Source organism: Pan paniscus, chromosome 18 (assembly GCF_029289425.2).
Source record: "Pan paniscus chromosome 18, NHGRI_mPanPan1-v2.0_pri, whole genome shotgun sequence".
Classification (NCBI taxonomy): domain Eukaryota; kingdom Metazoa; phylum Chordata; class Mammalia; order Primates; family Hominidae; genus Pan; species Pan paniscus.
This window is the reverse complement of record NC_073267.2, coordinates 64775508-64801079: the sequence shown is the minus strand read 5'-3', so window position 1 is coordinate 64801079 and position 25572 is coordinate 64775508. Positions and strand designations below refer to the sequence as shown.

The 25572-nt window shown below is 39.9% G+C and overlaps 1 long non-coding RNA gene across 1 annotated transcript; it reads left to right on the top strand.

Annotated features, from left to right (window-relative positions):
- Positions 1–3386: 3386 nt before the first annotated feature.
- On the top strand, positions 3387–6302 carry LOC117976234 (uncharacterized). The gene is made up of 3 exons (XR_004666848.3): positions 3387–3629; positions 5338–5462; positions 5899–6302. It is a non-coding gene; the product is annotated as an uncharacterized LOC117976234 (long non-coding RNA).
- The last annotated feature ends 19270 nt before the right edge of the window (positions 6303–25572 follow it).

The following is a 25572-nucleotide window of genomic DNA, read 5'->3' as shown; positions in this document are numbered from 1 at the left end:
TTTAGCCACTAAACAGTTTGGGTGGAAAATGTGCTCGGGCATTCGGCCTGAGTTTAGGCCTTGGCAAACAGAGCTGTTATCTTCATTGGACACAACAGGCAAAAGGCCAGAGACAAACTTTTCAAGGCCCTCTGAGCATGTTTGAGACCAGGTGAGGATGAGTGGGGAGAAAATCGTTGGCTCCAAGAGGAGAAGAAAAATACTATCAACTGCAAATGAATAATAATGTTATCAACAAAACTAGAAAATATTCTCATTTTAAGCTGAAAATATTATGCTTCATAAGGGGTATGAGTGTATTTTAGTATTCTGACATGGCACAGGACAGGACAACATGAAGTGGACATGCCCCGCCTGGGGAGATTTTCTGAAGGCCTCGTGGGTAAACAGGGCTGTCTTTCTCTCATCGACCTCACTAGAAACCACCTAGGTTGCTCCGAAAGAGAAAGCTTTTGTGGTGGGAGGAGAGAGGCTTTTATTCTTCCATCATAAATCGGAGAGTTTAAACTTCACTGGCAAGAGGAAGATTTAAGAATTAAAATGATGAAAACTTATAAAATCTTTCCAACAGGACGGTAATTGCAGTAATAATCCCCTTTGTTATAGAAGCTACTGTATTATGGGTGACCTTGACTTCCATTATGTACTGTTACCTTTAGCTCGGAATCTATAACTCAGGGGACTATTAATTATCTTGCCATAAGTGCCGGCCAGAGTGGGGGGCTTTCTGAAAGAGTAAATGCCACATCGATATGAAGTGGAGTTTCTCTGCTGCTCGACGGCTGTTATCAGCGATTAGGGTTCAGCAGCCCGTGGTCAAAGCCAGAAGATTATTCCTGCTTAAGTTCCACACCACCTCAAACTTTTCTGATCACCATGACCTCTGTCTGTGATTTATCCCAGCTCGTGAAACACAACAGTTTGTATATACAATTTAAACACTCCTACTTCTTCATCAACCACATCCCTGGGGTGTGCTCTCCTGCTAAAAGGTGAATAAAAATAAAACACTCTCTTTTCAAATATTGTTTTCCTTGGGGTGTTTTTTTTTTTTTTTTTTTTTTGCAATTTAAAGTTTGTCCCATGGAATGATACATTCCCATCTTCCATCATGTATTGTTATTGGGACAGAGAACATTAATTATACTATATCCAGCTCAATAAATGTTGACTATCCTATGCTGGGGGTGACACAAAGAATTTTTTTTTAATGAGCTAGAAATCAGATTAGAGGAAGGCCTTTCATTTACCATCTTTTTTCTTAAAAGGGCTAGCTCGAACCAACATTCTGACTACTCGGCATCCGTTGGAAATCGTATCCTTCGATTTCAATCTTCGGTTACAGCCAAGAAACTATTCTGAGAAGTTCTCAGCAGTCATGACTAACCCCAAAGCAAGATTTCCATTTTCCCCCCAATGCCCTAATTGAATTTAGGGGTCGGTTATGTTTTGCATAGGCATCTACCCCACATCAAGGGCAGACATTCAAAAAGAGTCTTATGGAGTGGATCAGATAAATATGGGCTGCAAATGTGCTGATTTACCCCAGTTTGTAAAACAAAACAATTTACGTATACAATTTAAACATTCTTCCTAGTTTTTCACAAACCACATCCCTTGGGTGTATAATTGAGATTTCCTTGCCACCCAGAAGATAGTGAGATAGTCCGCCGGGCTTTGTTCCCCTTCTGCGGGAGGGCGGCTGGCGCTGTGAGCTGCTGCTTAGAAACGAGAGGCCGGCAGCTTTGGAGTCGCGGCTGTCAGATGCTGGACCGGGCCGGCAACGCTAGAGTGCAGGCTGACATAAGGATTACGGATGTGCTGCAGCCAGCCTGACGGAAAAGGCAGAAGCCTCTGCCAATAGAGGTGTTGTCTGTTACCTTCTTTATTTAGGCTTCGGGAGAGAAACCGGAGCCGAAGTGGGTAGGGGGAAAGAGGACATGTTTGATGCTCAAAGGCCCCTGCCAGCTTGAGTTACATTGCCGTGAGCCGGCTATCGGTATAAGATGCAAAAGCAGCAGCCGGAAAGGCATGCTTTTCTACCTTGGTTCTCCCTCGGTAGAGCCCTGGAGGAGGGGATGTAGATCTTCCCGTAGGTGAGGCTGCGATCTGTCCAAGGATCTAAAATCTACTTCAATAATCAGGGACCTGGGCAGCTTTCTCCTAATTGATGTCAGAATAACTATAGTAAGGTGATCCAACCTAACCATCCGTCAGTAAGAGAATGAAAGAGAAATAAAAGAATAAAGGAAGTGACAGAATCACATAGTGGAATACTACATCACAGTTAAAAGGAATGAACTAGGTTGACAGTTGGAAAAAGCAAGTTGTAGAATTTCACAAAGACACCAAGTGCTACTCCCCATGGCTTCTGGATTCCTCTAGATGTAGTGAAAGTACAGAAATGAAGGCAAGAAGGAAACATACAACATTTAGTCCAGCCGCTGGAGAAGGAGGAAGGGAAAGAGAAGGCTAAGATAGAGACGGGACAAAAGGAACTTCGGATTTATGTGCATTGTTTCATTTTTACTAAACTAATCTGGAGCAAATACGGCTTTTAAAAGACACGTTTTTCTTTCTGTTTTGTGGGATCTTGTTCCTTTGCATTGTTCTCAGTACTTTTTGTATTTACAGTGGTTCATTTTAAAGAAAAATAATTGGAAATATGAGTGTAAACCACAGACAGATGCTCACTTTCAACACAGCTCCGGTGTTGGGTCCATAAGCCCCCAAGTCAGAATACAGCTGAAAAGTTGTAGAAGTCAGTCACCTTTATAATTTTAAATGGCACCATTTGGGTGTAATTGAGTCTCTTTTCTCCCCCCCACCCCCCGCCCCTCTCCTTTTAGTCAAATTAAACTTATTGATTAGAGCCCATTAGTATGTAATGGATTGTTAATTTGACTCTTTTTACAAATCATATTTATCTGTACCAATAAAATATTTGGATTTAATATTCATATGTCACATTTATGGTGATGTTGATTGAGGGCCAAGCAATTTGAAGTGAAAGCAGACACTCTGTCCTTTATTCACACAAGGGAAATGCACAATTAGCTCCATGCACTCCTCCAGAGGTGAGAAACTTAAATATGAAGAAAATTAGAGAAAAGGAGAGAAACGTGCCCCCCCCCCTTTGTGCAGACATGAAAGAAACGCCATATAGTGTTTACACATTATTCAGCAATGGACTAGAATTGGTGCATCCTCCTCGTGTGTTACTCAAGTTATTTATAATGTGGTTGCAAAATCCCAGCTAGGAACCAAAAGTCAGATTTTTGGTAAACATCAATTAAGCTGTGGCCTCTTGTACTCATTTCTCCTATAGAGGAAAATAGAGCCCCAAGAAAGATCAAGTCCTTGCCTCCTTTTGCTGGTAGAGGGCACTTAACAGTCAGTTGCTTAAAGGGAAAACATGAATATATTTTCTGTGTATTTCAAATAGATATTAACTGAATGCTGCAGGTGATATGGCTGCTGGGAATGCAGGAGAAAAATACTGAAAACTGCTGCCATTTATTGAGTGCCTATTCTCTGCCTGGCTCCTGGAATAATGATAACAATATTTAACATATAATACAGCATGAGCATCATCCCGTTGGAGTGGATGCCAGCCGAAAACACAACTGGTAAGCTTTAGTGGTGCACCAGCCAAGTTTTCAGCCCTGCTTGCTTCTGGAACAGGAAATGCTACGTTTAAGTTTGTTTAATGCTCAATTAAAGGAGCTGCATTCGCCCGGGCTGCTAATGCATTTGATTATTTCTTTTCTCTTTTTTTGTACTCTTAACGTTTTTTAAGTCATAAAACATCTTGGCTTTTTTTGTTTGTTTGGTTGGTTGGTTTTTGCAAGCCACTTCAAACCTTTTGAGAAGCAGTCAGGCTATCCATTTTAAATAAATACATGATTTTCCTGATCCTGGCCAAATCTCATTACAAAGAAAACCAAGGCACCATCAGACTCCTTTGTTGCCCAGGGGGTTGTCCTATCAATATTGTATAAAGCAGGCAGGTCATTGGCTAGGCTTCAAATTCTTTTTTGTTATTTCGACCGTTTGGGGTAATACTTGTTGTAATGAGAGCCAATCTTTAAAAATAAAATTTCTTTTCATGAGGTTGGTACAAAAAGAGCCTTGCACAGTCGATGACTGAGTGTGACAATATTTGGTCCACGGTCTTTGCAGACAAAGAGCTTGGCTGGTCATCATTAACGATGGTGCATGATTGCTACAACTTTTTTTGACAGTCTGCTTTCCGACAGAAACTATATGCAGCCTATTGTCAAGTCGTTTTACTGAGCTCAGGAAATTTCCATTTGTCACTTAACAGCCATGTGTCAGAAACAAGATGCTTTGAACATGAATTGTGATTTCTTTCAGTTATCTTATGAGAATGCATGTTCTTTCCACTAGCATGAAATGACCTAATTTTTGAAGTGGTAACCTTTATTAAAAAAAAAAAAACGATTAACATTCAAGTTTTCATATTTAATACCATCGTAAGTTTTTTTCCTCTAAGAAACCCAACCCCCTTCAAGGCACTCATTATGCTAGATAAGTATGTGGTGAGCCAGGATATAGAGAGGAAGTGGGAAGTTTCCCTGGACTCAGCAGAAATTTGGTGTCAGAAGCAGAAATAGCCCCTTGTAAGCACATGGCTAATGGTTACATAGCTCTTCCTTTTCTGCATGGGTTCAAGGGGATAGATTTTTACACGAATATGTCATGGCTCCGGACTGAACTGTAAAATTCTAGAGGACAGGGAATAGAACCTATTTGTTTATTTCTCTCTCCAGGACCTAATGAAATAAGTATTTGTTGATTACATGGTAAATTTGGGGATTAGAAATGTCCTTAAAATCTTGATCAAGTTACTTCGAACTCTGGCAACACTTTTATCATATCTGGACTGAGTGTAATAATATTTTAAAGATTAATGAAATGTTGGGCAGCTCTTGTGCTATTTGGCTGTTGCGGGAACTGAGTCATAAGGCAAAAACATTTATAAAATACAAAATAATGATTTATACAGTAAGTTATACTCCCTCAGGCAAAGATGTTACATAAACCACAAGGTATTTGGCCACTGCAACACATGTAAGATGTCTTAAATACCATGAGATTTACAAATATTTTTAATAGTTAAATTTAACTTCGAAAGTTACCTAATATCCAATGAGGTTTGAGGTTGGAACTTGTTTTTCTTTTTTGCATTTGAATGTGCTTCATTTAGGTTGATGCAAGCAAGTTAGTGTGGGTGCTTAATAGCATATCATAAAGGATTTAACTTAATTCCACCATAATGAATTAATTCTCTCAGTGATACTGTTTTCATTATAGATTTAATGACATCACCTTGGCCAAGATTCAGGAATTCAGAACTCTAAGTTACCCTGAACTATCTAAAAACGAAAATGGAAAGATAATTCTGCTTCATGTCTGGTGTACTCCAACTGCGGATAAGGGTACGTAGAGAATGTCTATTATTTTGAGTAGTTGAGTTAAAAATAAAACTCCTAACACCAGTGAGGAAATTGGATTCCACATTCTCTTAAACTGTCCCAAGGGACATTCATTTTACAAAACATGAAACCAAGAAGAAGAAGAAAGCCCTAGTGTTTCTTTTCATTGGCTTATGTCATGATTATCTGTTGTAAACATAAAAGGATAAATACGCAATCTTAAATCATAATTCAGGGACAAGTTTTTGCCAGCGAAGGAAAGGGGGAATGAGTGTAAAAATATTTATGCTGCATTTTCAAGGACTGTGTTTAATTTCCTTTTGGATTTGTTTATTTTGTGGAATTAGAGGGATGTTGCATCCTATTTTTATAGGCTTGTATTGTTATAGGAATGTTTTGGCAGATGCAAAATTAGAAACAAATTTTGTGTGTTCTCTAGTGCCCTTCAGGGCCTTAAAGGACAGGAACAAAGTATGGCGGTTTGTCATCAGAGCTCCAGGAAGCCACGAGGAAACTGAGCTTAGGAACCAAATTGCTCAAAATGGGAAAGAAATGAAGAAATGTACAGCAGATGCTCTCAGCCTGGAAGTGTAACCTTTGGGAAGAAGGAACCACCAGTCATGCTAATTGGTCTTGAACAAGGCTTGTTTGAGCTGAGAGATGAGAGAGAGCACCCCATTTCTTCCTGATTCAGTTCTGTAGACATCTTTCTGGGGTTTGCAATTGATAATTATAGACACAGAGATACACTTGGCCTAATTTGCCAGCCTATTTGGAGTCATGGGTGTCACCCTGTATGTCTGGTATATGTGCAGATGGTTTCTGGCGGCTTCAATAAAATCAGAAAACACAAAATCTCTATTTTTTTTCCAGAAAATTGAAAGGGGCTGGTTGTCAGTGCCCTGGGTGTTGAAATGAAAAATATTATGCTGATTTTTTAGAAGTGTTCCTTATGCTTATAGACCCATAACTTCACTACACTCAGTTATCTAAGCTAAGTGTAGGGGTGAGGAAGTAGAGTCAATCAATACTGGTATCAGGTTGGAATTAGTGAATGCTTTAGCGCAGTACATATAATTTCTGCTTTCCATTTGTAAACAGAACTCCTGCTTTAATCAGTTCAGTACTTATTAACTCAGCATTTCCCCAACATCACTCATTTGAGTACCACCTTTATGATATTTTTGGCCATGTCTAAGTACTATTTGTACCATCATTTACCTGTTTTTTTAAGCAGACTTAATTTTTAAAAATAAATAAATGTATTTTAAAAAGAAAGTTTATATCACTTTTATAAAAGGAAACAAACAGTCAAGAAACAAGTACCACCAATACGAAGTAACCATCAAAATAATGGTTGCTTATCTAAGGCTCCCTGAACCTTAGGCATTTTCATTCTTCATGAAAAGGGAGGTTATTCTGTATCAGAAAGGTGTTAAAGCTGTGGTAGTACCAGTGGAGAATATCTCTTTGATAATCAGAGGTTGAAAAGAACAGTGAAAAAAGACTAAAGGATTTGACTTTACTCAAAGTGCTCACAGTGGTTGCTTCCTCAGCTGGAACCAAACAAAAATCAACCTTACCCTCAAAGTGCTTATGTCTATTGGGTGAGAAAATACTTGCCCATCAGATTTGAGAATATATTTCTATGTTGTTTTTCAGATATGTGCTAAATTTTGGGGCATGCACTCTAAGTTCTGTAAGAATTTAGAAAATGGTAGGCTAACAGCTCCCGTTTATCGAGTGCTTATGTGAGGGCACTGTGTTATACGTTTCTCATGTGGGCTCCTATTTAATACTCACAGTAAATCTAATTACACAGGTATCCCACTTTACAGATGTGGAAACTGAGGCTAAGAGAAGTTGACTGAGCCAAAGTCACACAGATGACAACCCAATGCAGGCTAACAACAGTGTGGGAAGTCTTCTCTCTTTTTTTTTTTTTTTTTTTGAGACAGCGTCTTACTCTGTCACCCAGGCTGGAATGCAGTGGGGTGATCATAGCTTATAGCAGCCTCAAACTCCCGGGCTTAAGAAATCCTCCTGCCTCAGCCTTCCAAGTAATTGGGACTGCAAGCATATACCACCACACCTGGCTAATTTTTTAATGTTTTTGTAGAGATGGGGCCTCACTACATTGCCCAGGCTGGTCTTGAACTTCTGGGCTTAAGCAATCCTCTCATCTCGGCCTCCCAAAGTTCTGGGATTATAGGCGTGAGCCACCATGCCCAGCCAGGAAGTCTTAATATCTATATCGTACCACAGATAAAGCTCATTTATGTTGATATTTTGTTTCTAGGAAAATATATGCTTCCTTTTAGAAAAGAGCTTGCCCTCTGTATTGGTTAGCTATCACCACAACAGTGCTGCATAACACACCATGCCAAAACTCAGTGGCTTAAAACAGCAATCATTTCTTATTGCTCACAGATCTATAAGCCAACTGGAGAGATTTAGTGAAAGGCTCAGCAGCTGAGCCGGCTCTGCACCGCATGCCTCTCATCCTCCTCCTGGGACCAGCAGGCTAGCCAGGGTAAGACCTTCCTAGGGTGAAGTCAGAGAAGAAAAAGAAGATGCCTAACTTTACAACCACAGCCATGCAAGTGCATCGCAAGCTGCTGGTGGCATCATGGCTGTGAACATCCCATTGGCCAAAGCAACTCACAGGGCTGAGCCCAAAATCAAAGACAAGACAATATGCTTCACCTTTAGCAGAAGAGACAACAAATGCATGACACAGGGCACAGACGCAGGGAGAGGTGATGCATCAGGGCCAGCGAGGCAGTCTCCTTCTTTTTAATTCTCCCTGTCACTTTATTGGCAACTTGTTTATCTTAGATGCAAGGAATATTGCAACCCAACCCCAGTTCAATAGCTAGAATATTGCACTACAGAAAGCTACAATATTGTACTACTGAATGCTATACAGTAGTCCCCGTTATTCATGGGGATACATTCCAAGACCTTCAGTGGATGCCTGAATATATATAGTACAAAATTCTATATACACTGCGTTTTTTCCTAAACATACATACTTACGATAAAGTTTTATTTATAAATTAGGCACAGTAAGACATTAACAAAAATAACTAATAATAAGATAGATCAACTATAACAATATACTGTCATGAAAGTTATGTGAATATGGCCTCTCTCTCTCCCTCAAAATATCTTATTGTATTGTACCCAAGGTAACTGAAACCATGGAAAGCAAAACCAGGATAAGGGAGACTCCTGTAGTTACTAAGTATCTAAAGGAGTTGTCTTTGTTTCCATTACAAGGAAACTGAAGTTCAAGGAGAGAAAATGCCTTTCCCAGGGTGTCAGCAGAGAGTGGGGCAGACTCGAGTCTTTCAGCCTCTGTCTAGCCTGTCTTCCACTCTACAAATTCAGTAAGATCAGAACCAGTGAATTTTTCTTTAACAAAACGAGGGAGTTATTGAACTCCTCAGAGGAACAAGATGTCTTATTTGAGTTAAAAGAGCAGCATCATAAAAATGTTTACAGAAATTACTGTAAAGATATTTTGGATTCCTCCCTCTGCTGTAACTAGATTGTAATTAGATGTTGCACGTGAACCCAGCCTCACATCTAAGCAAATACTTTCTGAGATTCATTTGTACTACTTTAAACTACTTTAAAAGTAAAAATATTAGTAAATCCATTTATATAATAGCACATATAATAGTGATTTCTATAACAGCAAAAATGTATAGCAAAGCAAAGGTCTAACAATATGGACCATTTAAGTAAATGATGGTTATGTATAACCATTTCAACAATGCAAAAATACTTGTGATAAAATTAAATAAAAAATAAGGTGTAAAACTATATGCATCCTTAATCACAACATGAAAATGCAAACAAAATTTCCAAAGTCCAACCCCAAATCATAAATGTGAAAAAGCTAGAAAAAAAAACCCTGCACCATTTCTATGACTCACTATATTTTAGTCCCTGCAATAAAATATGTCAGTTTTATTTACACTTGGAACATGAAAACTTTTTCATTTTAGACCTTGGTAGTATTTTATGTTTCTTTCATTGATAAAATAGTTAATTTCACTTTATTTAGGTGAATTTATTTACATGAATTACTCAAGATTCACCCCTTGTAAAGCTAGAAAAGGAAACAGCATGTCGACAGGGAGACATGAGTCTCCGCCAAGTATTGAGGCCTGCTTTGGCAGAGAAAGACCTTGGACCCAGGGCCTGAAGATCGAGTGTGTCCTCTCCCCAGACAAACCCTCCCTGGTATATAGCGGCTTGTTGCCAGTCCAGATGATGCACCCAGGACATTTGCATCCTCTGCACCTGCACAATCAATACCATCTTACTGCTCAAGCTGTGAGCAGTCGGTCTTGTAGCATTGAAGCTATTTAGAACCCCTGCCAGAAGACAGAAGACAGGGACCACATGTCAGGGCAGAATCAGAAAACTTTCAGAACTGGAAAGACCTAAGAGATTATCTCAGCTTCTCACTTTCAGGTGTGGAAAGAAGCCCAGAGAGATACAGTGTCTTGCCCAAGGTAGCACAGCTTATGAGTGGTTGGGCAGAGGTTTGATTTAGTTGTTATTTGTGGAGATACTGTTCTTCTTTCCATAGGGAGAGCTCCTGGATGGCTGACTTTCTGCTGATTTCATCTCTGCCATCTCTATTAACTTATTAGTGTCTTTAGAACTGACACAAGGATTCCCAGCTGCTCTGTGAGTTACTCCCAAGGTACTCAGCACAGTCCCTGTGCCTACAGCAGGAAGGACTTGATAAATGTGAACTGCAACTTGTCCTTACATTTGCACTGCACTTTGTGGGTTTAAAAAGCATTTTATAACTGAAATTGTGTGCCATAGACTCAGTAATTCCACATTCCTTTAGAATGACTTCAAAAGACTCAAAATAGTAAATATACATTTTAAAACATTAAAACACAAGGATGTTCATGACAGTGATTTTCATAATAGCACAAAGCTTGTAACAAAGCAAAGGTCCAACAATAGAGATTGTTTTAGTAAATGGTGGTTATGCATAGCCATTTCAATGATGCAAAAACACTTATGTGATACAATTAAATACAAAGTAAGATATAAAACTATATGCACCCTTGATGACAACATGAAAATAAAAAAAAATTTTTTTTTTCAAAAATTCTAATCCCAAATCGTATATGTTAAAAAGCTAGAAGAAAAAATATTGGTTGTTTTAGAGTGGGTAGATCGTGGGTAAGCGTTTTTAAAAACTGTGTTTGGGGGCTGTTCTTCTTGTTTAATGAGTGTTTATAATAGAGTCAACCTCTTATTTCAAAATAAAATCATACCACCTTTATTATCTCATTTGATCACTGCAGTTTCAGATAAAGCACACCTTATCTTGCCCTGTTAAATAAACAATGCAACTGGGGCTCAGAGATTTTTTTTTTAAATTTAGCCCTTCTAGTAAGTGTTGGAGATGAAATTTACACTAAGATTTCTGAACTCCTCCGCCAGTGCTCTTTTACAGCCTCCTCTGCCTGGTTGGTTTATGTTGGCGATTATATTTGCTCTTCATTGACTCTGTCATTCTCTTCAGTTTTACCCAACGGCACAGCATGCTTTGTGGCAACTACAAAAATCTGCCCTGTAGTCCCATCATACTGGCTGAGTGATAGGACCTTTCCTGTTTCCCTGTCTCCTTATCTCCATAATGATATGCTTTTCTTAGTAGCAACATGTTTAGCTGTGTTGGCTAAGGAACTCACCAGGAAAGCTCTTTTAAAATACTTTTTTTCAAAACCTGGAGCAGACACGGAGTATTAGAAGCCCTGTAAGATAGCTGTTATTATTATTATTTTTTTTTTTGAGACGGAGTTTTGCTCTTGTCACCCAGGCTGGAGTGCAATGGCGTAATCTCGGCTCACTGCAAACTCTGCCTCCCAGGTTCAAGCGATTCTCCTGCCTCAGCCTCCGGAGTACCTGGGATTACAGGCACGTGCCACCATGCCCAGCTAATTTTTATATTTTTAGTAGAGACGGGGTTTCGCCATGTTGGCCAGGCTGGTCTGGAACTCCTGACTACAGGTGATACACCTGCCTCAGCCTCCCAAGGTGCTGGGATTACAGGCGCAAGCCACCGCGACCAGCCTAAGATAGCTATTATTATTCCCATTGTACAGATGAGGAAGCTGAGGCCCAGAGAGGTTAAGTAAATCTCCCAGGGTCACCTACTTAGTAAAAATCCAGCACTGTCAACTCCTAAGTCTACACCCTTGACCACTATTCCAGGATTTCCCAAACATATATGATTATCAGGAACCCAGGTAGTCATGTGAGAATATATAGATTCCAAGCTCTCTCCTCTATCAATTATGATCCAGAGTGAAGCCCAGTAATTTGGATTTTTAACAAATGCATCAGGTGATTCTCATGATTATATAGCTACACTGTCTTATTTTAAGATACCAAACCCAGAGTCTGCCCAGCAAGCACAAACCTCTATTTCTGTCTTATTTTCTCTTTCCTGCACCTGAATTCAGGCTGTGCTTTTAAAATGTGGTCAGCTAAACTCAGCATAGCTGGGAAATGTGTGGCTGCTGTATTCCCTAAGGAAGAAATGGTAGGTCAAAAATACTCTGTGATTGGGCATTTTTGAGAACACATGTGAGGAAACAAACAAAAAAACCCAAATAAAACCTTAGATTCATAATTGCCACTGGGAATCATTAAAGTTCTACTCAAATATATCAAAGTTTCAGAATATTCCTTAGCCCTAATGTCTTATGGGAGAAGGTGTTATTGTTACTGCCGTCTTTTTTTTTTTTGATTCTCATCTGATTACCAGGATTATGTTAAATAACTTATTTTAGACAACACATTGTGATAAACAAGTCCTAAGCTGAGACTCAGGACATCTGGATATTCCTGCTAAATGGCTATCTGTCCTTCAGAAAAGTGCTCCTCATGCCTGGGTCTCAGTTTTCCAGCCTGTGAAATGGGAGGTAGTTGGACACAATCTTCTCTAAGGCCACTGCTATCTCTGGCTATCACAGATTAAACAAACAAAATAAAACAAATATAAACAAATAAAATCAACGAAGCAAAACAAAAGCTTATGACTGACTGCTCTAACCAGTTCATCAGTGCTGATGCGGTTTTCTGAGAAGATATTTAACACATGTTCTTTGAGCTTCTTTTCTGTGCCAGGCAATTGGCACAGGAGTTGGGGATCAAGTGATGAGCCCTCCAGAGAATTCCACTGAAAGAAAACAAAATAATCTGACCTCAAAGTGTCTACAGTCTAGTGGGAGAAAAAGACAATTAATGAATCACATAAATCAGTACAATATTGGAACAGGGGCAAGTGCCATGAAACAGAGGGGTTTGGTGCCATGAGCTTGTAAGTCGGGAAGGCTTCCTGGAGGAGGTGATGATGGAGCTGAGAATGGAAAGAGGACTAGCAGTTTATGGCTCATTATGCTTTAGGACATCATAGTCAAATTTGATTTTAAATAAGTGGAAAATCCAGAAGAAAAATAATTCACAATAAAAATACTCTTTGTTTATAATCAGTAAACTTCTTCCAATTCCAGATTATGACTCCGTACATGTAGCTTGATCACTCAGGTCTCAGAAATCTGAGCAGCTGGGTGTTGCACACAGCTCGCATCTCACAAGAACTGATTGCTAACTTTTCAGGAAGTGTGTGAGCTGTTGTTAGACATGGCCATTATCATTATTATTATTACTAATTTTTATTTTAAGTTCTGGGGTATATGTGCAGGATGTGCAGGTTTGTTACATAGGTAAACATGTGCCATAGTGGTTTGCTGCACCTATCAACCCATCACCTAAGTATTAATCCCAGCATGCATGAGCTATTTTTCCTGATGCTCTCCCTCCTGCCTCAACAACCCACTGACAGACTCCAGTGTGTGTTGTTCCCCTCCCTGCGTCCATGTGTTCTCATTGTTCAGCTCCCACTTATGAGTGACATGTGGTATTTGGTTTGCTGAGGATAATGGCTTCCAGCTCCATCCATGTCCCTGCAAAGGACATGATCTCATTCCTTTTTATGGCTGAATAGTATTCCATGGTGTATACATACATTTTCTTTATCCAATCTATCACCGACAGGCATTTGGGTTGATTCTATGCCTTTGCTATTGTGTATAGTGCTGCAATGAACACATGTGTGCATGTATCTTTATAATAGAATGATTTATATTCCTTTGGGTATATACCCAGTAATGGGACTGCTGGATCAAATGGTATTTCTGGTTCTAGATCTTTGAGGAATCGCCACACTGCCTTCCGCAGTGGTTGAACTAATTTACATTCCCACCAACAGTGTAAAAGCGTTCCTATCTCTCCACAGCCTCGCCAGCATCTGTTGGTTCTTGACTTTTTAGACATGGTCACTATTAAAAATTAAAATACATAACCTTTCAATTAAGTAAATCACATTAAAAATAAAGATAATCTAGATTCAAAACTCATCACTTTCTATTTTTACCATATTGATGCTTTTGAGATTATTTACACCTATTGCATCTGTAAGGTGGGAAAGCCATATATGTGTGTATTCTTTCTGCTGTGCACCTCTTCCCAATTACACGATCAGTGATGTCCTGTTTGTAGCCAGCATTTGGCTGTGGTAGGAATATTTATACCACAAATTCAGCAAACACTAGAAATCAGGACTTGCCTTTTCTGCAACCTAGAGAACCAGTCAGGTTTTTTTTAACTTTTATTTTAAGTTCAGGAGTACATGTACAGGTTTATTACATAAGTAACCGTGTGTCATGGGGGTTTGTTGTACAGATTATTTCATCACCAAGGTATTAAGCCTATTACCCAATAGTTATTTTTCCTGATCATCTTCCTCCTCCTGCCCTCCACCCTCTGATGGGCCCCAGTGTATGTTGTTTCCCTCTGTGTGTCCATGTGTTCTCATCATTTAGCTCCCACTTATAAGTGAGCACATGAGGTATTTGGCTTTCTGTTCCTGTGTTAGTTTGCTGAGGATAATAGCCTCCAGCTCCATCTACGTCCCTGTAAAGGACATGATTTAGTTCTTTTTATGGCTGCATAGTATTCCATGGTATATATGGACCACACTTCCTTCATCCAATCTATCATTGATGGGCATTTAGATCGATTCCATGTCTTTGCTGTTGTGAATAGTGCTGCAATGAAGATACACATGCGTGTGTCTTTATAACAGAGGAATGTATTGTCCTTTTGGTATATATCCAATAACGGGATTACTGGGTCAAATGGAATTTCTGTCTTTAGGTCTTTGAGGAATTGCCACACTGTCTTCCACAATGGCTGAACTAATTTACACTCCCAACAGTGTATCAGTGTTCATTTTTCTCTGCATCCTCCCCATTATCTATTTTTTTTTGACGTTTTAATTACAGCCATTCTTACAAGAACCAGTCCATTGTTAAATCACCATTGCCTGGAGGTGTTCTTTAGGGCCACTCACTCCAGTAGGCCATTGAGTTATTAGGTCAAGTCAGTGAACTGCCATGGGGAAAACCAAGAATAGGGGTCGCAGCCCAGTCCTGGAGGAATGCGCAATCACCTTCAGTCACATTTGGAAGATGGAGCTTGACCCCAGTAGGGAAGAGAACAGGATTGAGATATTACCATGCTCTCAGGGGATTTCAGAAGTGGCCTTCTGACTTGGTTGAGGCTGGCATTACTGGGCAGTTTGCTGGACGGTGGGTGGCCCTGCAACAGAGGCCAATGAGTGAGCTGACATTTACTCTGTGCTGGTAAAAAATGTAGAGGCCAATATGTGAGAGACAAAAAGGAAGGAAGTGGGCAGTCGCTGAGGAGGAAAGATACAAGAAGAGGTATATGGCAATCTCACCCAGGGGAAGTTTATTAACCATGATTTTCAAAAAAGATATTATAGTAATTCAAGATAATGGTTAGAATTTTTATACAAGCAGCAGGATTTATAAGAAATGAAAAGTAGTCACCTCCTTCTGTCCCACTCCCCAGCTGTTGTTTTCAGATATTTTCATGCAGATGTCTTATTTCTTTCTCTCCCTACCTTCTGCTGTCTGCCAACTCTCAATGCGTTATTTCATAACTTACTTTTATTTCCACTTAAGGATGCAGCTAGGCTTTGTAGCTAGGCAGTGCAATCTTGTGGTTAGAGAATGGTTCTGGCTCTAGACAGCGTTAGCCCATCCACCTACCAGAAGTATAACCCTAGACAAAGTATTCTCCTCTTTATGACTCAGTTTCCTAATCTATAAAATGAGAACAGAGTAAAAGTGTCTCTCTCATAGGGCTTTGTGAGAATTCTATTAATTAATACATGTTAAGCATTAAATTGGAGCTGGCATGTGTTACCTTTCTATGGCAGATAATTTATCTCACTTTAATTTTTACGTCATTTACCATTCTATTTTATGAATGTGCTAAAGTAGATTTAAGTAGCCTCCTTTTAATAGACATGCAGGTTGTTTTCCAGTTTTTGCTACTACAAACACAAACAGTACTGCAGTATGTTCTTATGCAAATGTATTTGTGTAATTGTGTGAGTTCATGCATAAGAAAAAAATTCCCAGAAATGAAACTACCGGATCAAAGGTATTGTGTATTATCTACATCTATTTCTCTCTCTCCCTCTCTCTCTCTCTCTCTCTATATATATATATATGTGTGTATATATGGTTTTTCTTCTTCTTTTTTTAAACAGAGTCTTGCTCTGTCACCCAGGCTGGAGTGCAGTGGTGCGATCTTGGCTCACTGCAGCATCTGCCTCTTGGGTTCAAGTAATTCTCCTGCCTCAGCTATTCTCAGTAGCTGGGATTACGAGTATGTGCCACCACACCCAGCTAATTTTTTTTTTTTTTTTTTTTTAGACGGAGTCTTGCTCTGTCGCTAGGCTGAAGTGCAGTGACGTGATCTCAGCTCACTGCAACTTCCACCTCCCAGGTTCAAGGTATTCCCCTGTCTCAGCCTCCTGAGTAGCTGGGACTAAAGGTGCATGCCACCACGCCTGGCTAATTTTTTTATATTTTAGTAGAGACTGGATTTCACCCTGTTGGCCGGGATGGTCTCGATCTCCTGACCTCGTGATCTGTCTGCCTCAGCCTCCCAAAGTGCTGGGATTACAGGCGTTAGCCACCATGCCTGATCAAAGGTATGTATATTTTAACATTTGATAGATACTACCAAATTTACACTAAATAAGTTTGCAACAAATATATGTTTTCCAAATAGAATTTGAGAACGTCTATTGCATTTCAAAGGCAATAACTCTGGACACTATCCAATCTTTCCATCTTTACCAATACAGTAATTTATAAAAATGATAACTTATTGTTTACATTTTCCAAATTACTAACAAGTTTAACCATCTAATCATATTTTATTATCTATTACTACTTCTTTTGAAGGAAACATAAAATATCTATATACTTTGCCCATTTATTTGCATTTTTGCAGATTGCCTTCTGATTTATTTTTTCATGACAGAGAATAGTTTTATTTTTCTGTGGTCAGATCTACCAATCTTTTGATAGTTTCTGGGTGTTATGTAACACTTCAAAAAGGCCTTCCACTGTGCTTTTATTAAAACAAATGTATTTAGATTTCCTTTTAGTACTTTTATGGCTTCATATTTTATATCTAAATATTTGAGACATCTGTAAGTAGTTAGAAGTGCATTAATGATTAATTTCATTTTTTCCAAATATTGAGTCAGCTTTCTCAGCATCATTTATTGAATAAGCCATAGTTTCTCCATCAACTTGAAATGCCACTTTTATTTTTTATAAGATCCTCACATGTTATTTAGCTTGACTCTTCCTAATTCTCTTTCATTGTTCTGCCTCCTGAGCTCTGCAGTAGCACCATACTGTTTTAAATACTGTAGCTTTATAATACATTTTAAAATATAGTAGTACTAGTACCTTCATTAATTTTATTTTCAGAATTTTCCTGGCTCTCTTATGTGATTGTTTTTCTATGCAAATTTTGATATCCTTATGTCAAGTTGCTTCAAAAAAACTCTATCAAAATTTTAACTAGTAATAACCTCCTTCTTGGAAAGGCTCTTTCTGACCCACCTTCTCTTTTATTCCTCATAATAATGCTAGCCATGCCAAGCCGCCTTTACAGGGGAAGGACCTGAGGCTCTGAGAAGTGATGACATTGGCCCATAGTCACCCAGGTAACATGGGTGCCAAGTCATAAGATCAAACCCAGGTTTTCTGGCTCCAATCTAGTGCTCTTTTCATCACCCCCAGAGAAATACAAATGAGGAATCATTCTGAGAAGCGAGGAGGAAAATATATTCATCTCTGTAGAGAGCCTAAAAAAGAACTAATCAATCTGAACTCATTCAGAATCCAGGTGTATGCTGAGTTGTGCAACACATCTTGTCAAATGAAACCGCCTGTCTACCTGCATTGTACAATCTTGAACTTCCTCAGCTTAGTCCCCATGAATGACTATGGAGCAATTTGTAACACAAAGTGGCATAGGACTTCATATTAATATTATGTGTTAGGTGCAACCACACTACTGCTTTGAGCTACTTACTTAAGATGGTGAAAAAAAATGTTGAGATTTTGATCTCATGTTTTAAATCTGGCCATTATAAATAGATAGAATTTCAGCTTAAATATACTAATGATTTTTTTCACTATGCAAATTATACTGGTTCCTTAGCAACAGAACAGATAAGTGTTTCCTTTCTAATTCTGTGTATGTTAGTTTAGAGAAGGCACACAATAAGTTAATTAGAGAGTGGTTGGGGGTGACTTGTAAATGTCATATGAACATGCTGCTTGCCTTTATAGCACTCGAAGACTTTTAAATGTGTGGGTTTCATTTCTGGCATGGTTGGCGTACTTTTTGTCTCTAGAACCTTTTTCCAACTAACATTTGGAATAAAGATTTGAAAGTGGTATGTGGTGTCTTTGGTTGTAACTTCTAATTACAGATGTGCTCAGTTTTGGGGAAGACAGATATATAAAAATCTAACCAGAAAATAAGAGAAATCAGGGCATGATTAGAATCCCAGGGTATCAGAGGTATTATTTACACAGTAGCACCTCCTTATCCTTGGTGGGGGGGTATGTTCCAAGACCCCCAGGGGATGGCTGAAACTGCAGATTATACTGAACCTTATATACAGAATATTGTATCATTATTAGGTTGAGAACTTTCACCTTTTCACTTAAAGAAAGCACTCTATGGCTTCTCTTTTGCATATCCAAATTGCCAGCATCACTACTTTTGTGCTTTGGGGCCATTATTAAGTAAAATAAGGGTTACTTAAGTATAAACTCCACTGTGGTACCTCAAAAGTCCACAGTTGATTTGATAACCCAGACAATTTAGCAACTAACAGGCTGAGAGTGGTTACAGCATAGATTTGCTGGAAAAAGGGATGATTTCTACACCCTGGGCAGAAAAGAGCAGGGTGCTGGAAGATTCCATGATGTTACTCAGAATTGCTTGCGACTTAAAACATATGAGTGGCTTATTTCTGGAATTTTCCACTGAATATATTTGGACCACCATTGACTGAGGGTAACTGAAACCATGGAAAACAAAACCATGGATAAAGTGGGACTTCTGTAAATCTCTCATTTTACTGGGGAGAGGACTGGGGTTTAGAGTGAACAAATGTTTTACCCAAGAGACTAGTGTCTATACTTGGCTGAGTTTCTAGTCAAACCTAGGACTCTTGTATTAGTCAGCATGGATGTCATGAGAAAATACCATAGAGTGAAATTTATTTTCTCACAGTTCTTGAGGATGGGAAGTCCAAGATCAAGGTGCCAGCATGGTTGGTTTCTGGTGAGGGCCCTCTTCCTGGCTTGTAGACAGCTACTTTCTCCTCACATGGTGGATGGAGGCAGGGAGACAGAAAGAGAGAAAGAGGGCAAGCTTTCTGATGTCTCTTCTTATAAGGGCACTGACCCCATCAAGAAGGCACCACCCTCACATCCTCATCGAATCCTAAGTATCTCCCTAAGGCCCCATCTTGAAATACCATCACATTAGGTAGTTTAGGACTTCAGCATATGGATTCAGGGGGATTCAAACATTCAACCTACAGCAGCTCCCTATTGTGTTTGCTATCCCCCTTTTATTCTAAGGCTTGCTTGCCTCTGTGTTTCTTAAATAACGAACTCTTTAGTGTCTGTTGTTAAGGGTTTGTTTATATTTCTGCCTGTTTCCAATTCATCTTGGACTTGATTTCTGCCAATGCCACCCTGTGTTCCATCTTCTCATTATGGTTGAGCTGGCCTGTATTGTATCTGATTCTTGAACTGTTTTCCGAGAAGGGATAGAGAGAGATGGTGTGCTAACGGGAGAAATTCTATAATATCCTGAATAAATTCTAAGATAGAAAAGCTAAAAAGAGCTTTGAGAAAAAAACAACATCAATTAATTTATTAAAATTATAACATAGTCCAACCTGGTGCCTGGAAGACTGGACCAGTGGCGAGAAGAAGGACTGTTCTGCCATCAGTGGGTTGGTGATCAGAGAACATCAATATTCACAGGTGCACCCAGGGAGTGGGCTTCAAGAAGTGAGCCTCTTGGGCACTTTAAAAAGGTATGGAAATTTTCCATGAAGAAGATAGGAACTCTAAATGTGTGCACTGATACTGAGCTCAACAAAGCTATTGGGGCTAAAGGAATAAGGAACATCCCATACCACATCCATGTGCGGTTGTCGAGAAAAACTAACGAGGATGAAAATTCACCAAACAAGCTCTGTACATTGGTTACCTATGTACCTGTCATCACTTAAAAATCTACAGACAGTCAATGTGGATGAGAACTAACCATGTTTTATCAAATAAAGTTATAAAACCACACACAAAAAAATAAAATAATATCTAGTCTCCTATTTTGATTATTTCAATTGCACAATTTAAGTTTTGACATATGTTTACATATGATGAAACCACTACTTTTACATTGATCATTAAAAGGCTTAAGGCAAAGACTTCCTTTATATTTTACAACATCTAGCAGAGTAAAGAAGAATAGTTAAGTTGACAATGATACAAACTTTCTATTGAGAGACGAAATCAAATTTTCTGTTAGGAATGCATTTAGCTGCAAGTAACAGAAAACTCAACTAATAGTGGCTTAAATCATATGGACAATTATTAACTTTAAGGTGAGTCTGGATGTATGCAGTTTCAGTAATTGTTTAGAATATAAATGATGTCAGGCTTACCCTCTTGGTCGCTGTTGGTGCCACTGCCCCAGGCCTCATGACCTCACATGGCCTGTCCAAAGGCCAGAAACACGGGAAGCCAGAGGCGAGAGGACTCTGTATGCATCTCTTTCCTTTTATCAGGAAAGAGAAACCATTCTCAGGAGCCTCAGGGGGTGTTCTGTTACATCTCATTTGCCACCACAAAGCCAACCTTTAATGTAGAGGAGGCTGGGAAAGCCTTTATGCTGGGACGCCACTGGGGAAAAAGGGGCTTGGGTGTGCTGCTGACTGGCAACCAGTTGTGACATGCTGGATCTGCTAGCAGAATGCCTGGCCCCGGCCCCTTGACACTCACCATCCCAGTATACATAAACTGGGTTCTACTGGGAGAGACTGGGGACTTTCTCTTGGCACAAGTAGGCAGGCCCTTAATGCTGAGAAGTTACACCCCTGGGAGCAGCCCCAAGTCATCGACAAATTGTAGATGGAGGACATACCCCAGCTTCCTTACCCTTGAGTGGGGCAACTCCAAAGAATATTTCACTGTTTCCTGGTAGTTTTCAGTGGGAAGGAGCCCCAGTTGCCCTTAGGGGTCACATGGTCCTCTGAATTAGCTTTCTCATCTTCTGTCTCTTGTTTCTTCACCCCACAGCAGTATTTACTGAGATCATCTTCCCAATAAACCACTTGTGTTCAAGTCTTGTCTTAAGGTTTAGCTTCCAGGAGACATTCAGCCCAAGATACTAGACATGTGAACCTCTTTACCTTCAGTTCTTCTAATTGTGGAAGAGAGATAATCCCACCCAGGTAGGCCAGTTATGAGAGTCAATGACAAAACATATGTAAAAATACATTGCAAATTGCAAAGCATGAAATGGACGCAGGAATAATGTGAGCTGGAAAACAATGTGCTTTTTCACTCAGGCCATCAGTTTAGATTCCACTGATGTAATTTCACCAATATTTGTCAAGGACTGAGTCTTTGGGCAGAGACTCCTTCTTCTGACAGGTAAAGGAGGTTTGATTGCTAAAGTGGTACTTTCTCTCAGTGTCCACTAAGAGCCTTGCTTTTATGCCTGTTACTGCACTAGGATTCAAATTAGCTATTATTCTTTAGAGATGGGGGGTGGTGATGAAATAGTCTGCACTCTTGCATTACAGTTTATAATATTCAGTGTATTGACCAAGATAAACAGCTAATTCTCTGTCAAGTTACTCAACTGGAAATTTCTTGGGGTTGCCTCAAAACTTTACCCCTGGTTTCATTTTCTCCACAGGAAAATACAAGTACCTTGATATATTGGATACAATCACTTTAATGAAGCCAGGCTTTTAAAAATAAGAAGCAAAGCCATCTATTTCCATGCCGTTGAAACTTTCTTCTCATATGGCTTGAGGCTTCGTGTGTGTGTGTGTGTGTGTGTGTGTGTTTTCTTGACCTCCAAACTGGGAAGCTATGGGCTGTCTTCTTTTAACTCCTAGAGTTTTCTCAGTGCTTTTCTTCTGATCTCCTAAAGTGGACCTGTGCTATATTCAGGCTGGCTGTATCTAGTCTAGCTGTTTCTGATAGTCGCACCTGTGTTCGATATTTTTTATCTGCCCCTTCAGATCCATTCTCTGCCATTCTTTGTCCTTCCCTGTGTCCCTGAAGATTGATCTCTATAGACTGCATCACCAGCTCCCTTGATATCTGGATTTCTATTGGAAGGTGCTGGCAGGGGTTTGGAGGGCATGAGAGAGGTATGGGTATTCAGAACCCTGATACCTTTGGGGCTGAGTTGCTATTGGCAGTGGCCTCTTCCTCTACTTACTACCCCAGCTCCTGTCCAGGCAACCTATCTACTTCTGTCTCATATTCTACTAATATTCCCTCTCCTGGCTCCTTCAGGCTCTGGGGAAGTAACGGCTTCCCATTGTTGCTGGTCTCTGGGTGCTTCCCCTCTCCTGGTTGGCTCCCTTAGACCACACTTCTGTAACAGCACTATATTGAACTCTCCCCAGTCACCCCTTCAAGGGTGCCTTCTGCACTCTACTGTCTCAGAAAGCATACCAATTTCCTTCTAAGAAGTTACCTTTCTCCATCTAGATAGAGCTAGTGGGACATCGAGGGATCCTGCCTTTCTTCAGCCAAGATGAGGATGTTGTGTAGGAACATGTGGCTTAAGCAAGTCCAGCCAGATGCTCTGTTTCTGGAATTCAAACCAAGAGCAGAGCAGTCACAAACCTGAGCACAGCTGAAGCTCAGTTTTCTGGCAGCAAAACCAGAGAGGCTGATGAGAAGCTCTTATCACTCAGAAATCCAGAGTTGCTATGGTCAGTGGTTTTCCAGGCCTGATCCTGATGGAGGCAGCATTCCTCTCCAACCTCTGAGCCTCTCTGGAACCATCCAATCAATTTCTTTCTTTCTTTTTTTTTTTTTTTCTCTAGTGAGCTGGTGTAGATTTCTGTTGCTTACTACCAGATAATCTTCACTGATCTACGTCCCAAGCAGCTCTTCCAGAAATTGCCTTCCCCAATCATCCACATGGATTCACCCAGAGGCCCTACCCTTGTTTCTTGATCCTTTTGCTGGACTTTAATTATTGCACTTAGTATTAATAGTTGCTACTTTTGACAGCTTCCATCCTGCTATTCTCATGTGCACCCACATATGACAGTGGCTTTTCCTGATAATTTTCAGGGATCTCCCCCCAACCCTTTTTTTTTTTTTTTCTTTTTTTGAGATGGAATCTCACTCTGTCACCAGGCTGGAGTGCAGTGGCGTGATCTTGGCTCACTGCAACCTCCGCCTCCCAGGTTCAAGCGATTCTCCTGCCTCAGTCTCCCGAGTAGCTGGGACTACAGGCATGTGCCACCATGCCCAGCTAATTTTTGTATTTTTTAGTAGAGACGGGGTTTCACCATGTTGGCCAGGATGGTCTCCATCTTTTGACCTTGTGATCCACCTGCCTCAGCCTCCCAGAGTGCTGGGATTACAGGATCTCCTCTTTTTGCAATTGCTAGTCTTTAACTGTGGTTCTTGTTTATGCATTCAGGACAAAAGACCTGAGTCCTACCAACCAATGCCAAACGATAACGAGGGAGTCTGTGCCTTAAATTAGTTGAAACCTGTAGTCCTTACATATAAAGCTTGCCCCAAGGAAATGTTATTGTCATGACATGGTTTGAATGTAGACACAAATGTTATGTTTAAAATGTAAGTGTGTGATTGGCTTTCAGAAAGATAGTTTTAAAATACTGGAGGCAGCCCAGTCTGGTGTTGGCGGCTTTCTAATAAGCAGCCCAATGATACCTGCATGACCCCATAAATAATAAGGACTGAAAGCCTCTACCCACAGCAGCTTGAGACAACAGAAGGTAAATAGGTCACAGCTTCTCCCATGACCAGCTGAAAAATAATTTATTTTCTTTAGGAAATTCTCCAGTTGTTGGAACAACACCCGCCCCCTACCCTATCCCCACAGCTATTCAGACTGATCCCTTGACTCGAGTGGTGCAGAGCTATAACTCCTTATAGTTCCTCTTTGCTCAAGGACCTCCCTTTCCTTTCCACTGGGTCTTGGGAGAGGTGACTTTTGTTTTACTTGTGTTTTTCACACTTGTGTTCTTTGTGTAAAGTGCACATGAAGACGAGGAGCCGGCTTCCAGTCCTCCCTATGGAACTGGTTGATGCATACTTAATTAAACTGACCCACCATCTCTTTGGGATCACCCTTCTTTCTCTTTCTGCTTCCTCACAGAATGCCTTCCTTAGCAACCAAGGTCATAGTTAAAAGGGTGTTGGGCCTGGAAGGAAGTTTACAGACCATTTCATCCATCCCCACTGTAGTGGGTTGAATTTTATTTATTTTATTATTATTTTTAAGCTTTTTTTTAAATGAATAAATTATTTAGTGGTGATTTCTGAGATTTTGGTGCACCTGTCACCTGAGCAATGTATACCGTACCCAATGTATAGTCTTTTATTCCTCACCCCTCCCACCCTTTCCCCAAGTTCCCAAAGTCCATTTATCATTCTAATGCCTTTGCATCCACATAGCTTAGCTCCTACTAATGAATGAGAACATATGATGTTTGATTTTCCATTCCTCAGTTACTTCACTTAGAATAATGGTCTCCAATTCCTTCCAGGTTGCTGGAATGCCATTATTTTGTTCCTTTTTATGGCTGAGTAGTATTCCATGGTGTGTGTGTGTGTATAATATATTAGGATTTGGGCATGTTTCAGGGAGATAAAATTCAACCCACTATACATAATATATATGCATATTACAAATATATGTAATATATATTTTATATGTAACATATATATAATTTTATATATATATATATATTATAGTGGGTTGAATTTTGTCTCCCTGAAACATGCCCAAATCCTAATCCCCAGTACATGTGTATGTGACATTATTTGGAAATGAGGTCTTTGCAGATGTGGTTAGGTTAAGTATCTCAAGATGAAATAATCCTGATTTAGGTTGGGTCATAAATCCAATGACTGATATTTTTATAAGAGACAGAAGAGAAGAAGGAGGAGAAGACTACTGAAGACAGAAGCAGTGACTGGAATGATGCTACCACAAGCCAAGGAAGCTGGAGGAGGCGAGGAAGGATTGTCCTGCAGGAGTGTGCCCCTGCCAGCACCTCGATTTTGGACTTCTGGCCACCATGATGATGAGACAGTAAATCTAAGCCACCAAGTTTGTGATAATTTGTTACAGCAGCCCCAGGAAGCTAATACACCCTTCCATGTATGAAGGCTTGAAGAGGAAAGCACTTGGCCAGATTCTCCTAGGGGTTAGAGGTGACAGATCAGGGATTAGAATCCAATTCTCCTGACTCACAACAGTTACTTTTTCTGCATTGCCCCCTTTCATGAAGACTTTCTCCAGCAGTCGGAAAGAGGTGTGGACTTGTGCCAACATC